The sequence below is a fragment of the Hemicordylus capensis genome, chromosome 6 (assembly GCF_027244095.1).
Source record: "Hemicordylus capensis ecotype Gifberg chromosome 6, rHemCap1.1.pri, whole genome shotgun sequence".
Lineage (NCBI taxonomy): Eukaryota > Metazoa > Chordata > Lepidosauria > Squamata > Cordylidae > Hemicordylus > Hemicordylus capensis.
This window is the reverse complement of record NC_069662.1, coordinates 166785790-166789883: the sequence shown is the minus strand read 5'-3', so window position 1 is coordinate 166789883 and position 4094 is coordinate 166785790. Positions and strand designations below refer to the sequence as shown.

At 45.6% G+C, this 4094-nt stretch overlaps 1 long non-coding RNA gene across 1 annotated transcript; it reads left to right on the top strand.

The window, feature by feature from the left end:
* The first annotated feature begins 1050 nt into the window (after nucleotides 1-1050).
* On the top strand, nucleotides 1051-1802 carry LOC128331537 (uncharacterized). Its single transcript, XR_008310338.1, has 2 exons — nucleotides 1051-1264; nucleotides 1382-1802. It is a non-coding gene; the product is annotated as an uncharacterized LOC128331537 (long non-coding RNA).
* Nucleotides 1803-4094: the final 2292 nt, after the last annotated feature.

Below are 4094 nucleotides of genomic sequence, written 5' to 3'. Positions count from 1 at the left end.
TTGGATCAGATACTGTTTGGTGTTTTCATTCTTCAGCTTCTTGTCTTTCATATCTTTCCTTTTACTAGCATCTGATCTAAGCCTGGAGATTTTATTTTCTAATCTAATCTTCCATTTAGGTAATGTACTACTTTCTTTTTTGACAGGTCCACTGATCTTATATCCGAGCTCTTGTGTTGTTATTGTTGCTGCACTGTACATTAGTTGGTTTGTTTCTTGCAAATTATTGGTTGTTATTTCTGCAAGTGCAGCATTGACATCTTTTAATGCCTGAGCAAGTTGTTTTTTGGCAACTGTTTTTAGAGCTGGAAGTCGAACCCTGGTGGTTGTTTGGTTCATGTGCTCAGTTATTTTTTGCTTTAGTTCTTGTTGCTTTTCTGTTAAACGGCATTCGGGGTTTTGAGGTGAAGGCAAAGGGGAGGTTGCCTAGTTTTGATTTTGAAACAGTTCAGCAACAGTGGCATCCTCTATTTCCAACACCTTCTCCACCTGTGCCTGAGCAACTTCTTCAGTTGGTGGTAATTCTTCTTCCATATCTTGAGCCTGTGTTGCTCTTTGCAGTTCTTCCAGCTCAACTCCTGTGAATACTTTATTTCTTATTATGAATCTTCTCTGGTCTGCTAGCCTTTGTTCTGTTATTTCTGTATCTGGATGCTTCTCTTTCCAAATTTGGTACATTCTTTTAAAATAACCTCTTCTAGTTGGACTAGACTTGTAATAGCAGATCATTATTTCCTTGTTGGCATTTTTCGTATATTTTTTTCGGTTAAGTGATGTGGGAGATGCTTGGGAAACACTTAAATTGCTGCCACTCAACTATTTCATATCAGATGATATCAAACTGATCACAAAGCAGTTGCCTGATCCCTCTGCCAGTGGGCATCACAATCCCATCCTTGTTGGCCTCCCCGCTTTTGACCATATATGGTTCCTTTCAAAGCCCCTCTCAATATGGCCTGCCTCTTGCTGCTGTCACAAGGAGAGCAACCACAGCCCCCTCCCACTTCTGCCCACATCATAATACTCCATTGTCCTCTGAGCCCCAATAAAAGCAGCCCACCTTTGCTGAGCAGCTAAGTCTCCCTGGGGGGGGGAGAGGGGCAACGGTTAATGTTCCCCCTCTGCCCCCGTGGGATGTGGGAGGGCGGCCGAAGTCCTGGGCTTTTTCCACAATCTCAGTCCCTGTAGGGGATCCAGATTTCTGGTAGAGGACGCCGAGCTGTCTCCCCTAGACCCCTGCAGGCTCCTTCGGGAGCTCCTACTGGTAAGTTGGACCCTCACCCACCACCCACCCACCCACCCCGCCCCCTTGGCATCCCACCCTTTCCCCACTTGCCTCCTACCCATTTAACACAGGGCATCTTTCTCTCTCTCTTTTCAGGCCACGACTGTCTAACGTGCCCCTCTCGGGCAAAAGGGCTGAAGCGGGGTCTCCCCCTCCCTGTAAGAAGCAGCTCCCCAAGCAGCTCGAAGACCCAGCTCCCAAAGGCATGGTCCTTTTGGTTGAGCCAGAGTAGCTCAAGCTGTGTCTGGATGGGGTCATCCATTGGTGGTCCTGCCCCAACACAGATTGACCAAGGCCCACTGTTTAACCTGGCCCTGCAGGCCTGGCTGGTTGCCGCTTTTTGGAGCCGAGAAGGAATTTTCCCCTGGGAGGTCTCTGGATCCCCAGGTTTTTTGCCTTCTCTGCACGGCCTTCCTCTTCAGCTCTGCAAGTGCCTTGGCTTGCCGCTGAAGACGAGTCAACCAGTGGGTCTTTCCCCCTCCCTCCCATCCCCAAATAAAATAGAAATTAATCTGAAGACATTGTTGCCTTGTCTTTCTTGAGTCGTCTCTTTCTTGTTGGGGGTCCTGGGAGTGGTTTGGAGTCAATGAGGAAAATTACTTGTGTTAGGCAATGGATCTGAGGATCGATCAGGTTGAGATTAAGATCCAGAGGTTGATTGGGACTGGGGAGATCCGAGTTTAAAATCCTCTCAGCGAGTCTTATTTCTCAACTTAGCACACCTCACAGGGTTGTTGTGCAAATAAGAGAGGAAGGTGGAAGACACCCCTCGGGATAAGAATGAGAAACCTCAGCACTCGTGTTCCTCAGTCTGTCACAGATCTTTACATTCCTTCTGAACACTAATTCAAGGCACTTTCTCATACTGGAGTTCGGGTTGTCTTCAGAGAGCATTGACTCTGCCAGGAAAATGTGCCACAGCTGGAAATCCTGCTCCAATTACAGATGTGGAGAACATTTAGGGCTGCCACTATATTTTCTTTTACCTCCAAAAGAATCGACAAGGGGGCATTACCCACAGAAACAAATGCTAGTCAGAACCTCTTTTGTTATCCTGAGCCCCCAAAGAAGCCTCCACTTTGGTGAAGCCAAAAAGGTCACATCTGGTCTACACCTCTGGATCAAGGGAAGGCAAATGGCTTGCAGATGCCCCAAAGGAGAGAGAACCTGCTGGAACGGGGGGGGCATCTGAGGGCCTGCTCAGTGATGCTAGATTGCTTTGTTGCTTGCTCTTTGTATTCAAGAGGTATAGAAACACTTCACCTCTAGTATCAAGAGGACAATCCTACACATTGCTTGGTTTACATTTTCAGCTGTTTCTGTTTTCGAATGGTACTTTTTCCTATGTGCCCTCTTCCTTCACGGAAGGGGCAATCAGGTCTGCTTATGAAGTCAATGTAAGAGACACAAATGAAAAAGTAGAATACTGGGGGATGATGGGTTCAACAACACTATGCACCATCAGTGATCCAGGTACAGCAGTAACAATTAGGAGAACAGATCAAGAGCAAGCTCAAGTCTAGAGAGAGAGAGAGAGAGAGAGAGAGAGAGAGAGAGAGAGAGAAAAGCAGCCTACAGTTTTTAGTTCTGGTCAGCAACAAGAGCCTCTCCTGCTTTAAGATTTCTTGCAAGATCTTCTCAATGAATCTTTAAACAAAGGTATCCTAGAAGCCCCACACACTAGGAACCTAGGAAGCTGCCATATACTGAGTCAGACCATTGGTCCATCTAGCTCAGTATTGTCTACACAGACTGGCAACGGCTTCTTCAAGGTTGCAGGTAGGAGTCTCTCTCAGCCCTATCTTGGAGATGCTGCCAGGGAGGGAACTTGGAACCTTCTGATGCTCTTCCCAGAGTGGCTCTATCCCCTGAAGGGAATATCTTACAGTGCTCACACTTCTAGTCTCCCATTCATATGCAACCAGGGCAGACCCTGCTTAGTTAAGGGGACAAGTCATGCTTGCCACCACAAGACCAGCTTTCCTCATACTAAGTTTAGATGTACTGTATTCCCAAGGATATGTGAAGAAGTTTGGGTATCATGGGAAAGTATGGATATCTTTTGAATGAAACATGACTGGTTTTGAGCTAATGCCATTCCGACGTCAGAAATGGAGAGACTGCAATAGCTGGGTACTGAAGTGTTATAAGAGGAGATCCTTGAGCAAATGATTAGATAATTACTTATGTCTGCAATGACTGCCTGCCTAGATTGATTGCCTAGAGATCATTCATTGATGTAAATGGATTTGATTTTAAAAGAACAGGTAATAAAAACCTGACATTGAGCTCTGAGATAATCACTGCTCATTTTCCTGAGCGGAAAGCAATTTAGACACCACTGCCCTATTCTGACACTACATCGTACGTGTGTACAGGTTGTGTGTGTGTGTGTGTGTGTGTGTGTGAGAGAGAGAGAGAGAGAGAGAGAGAGAGAGAGAGAGAGAGAGAGAGAGAATTACTGCACATCTGTGCATTTAAAAAGTAAACCTGGGTGCAAGCCCCCTCAACCACTGCTAACTGGGCAATAAGGCACCTTTTAATGTGGTGATTCTCTTTATTGAGCAGGGGGAGAGTAACTGGCCCTCTCCACCCCCAGCACAGAACCTCCCGTGACTGTTGCTGGTGTCTATCTTATGCTGCATTTTAAATTGTGAGCCCTTTGGGGACAGGGATCCATTTTGTTTCTCTTATTTGTTTGTTATTTCTCTGTGTAAACTGCCCTGAGCCATTTTTGGAAGGGCGGTATAGAAATAAAATAAAATAAAATAAAATAAAATAAAATAAAATAAAATAAAATAAAAAGGAA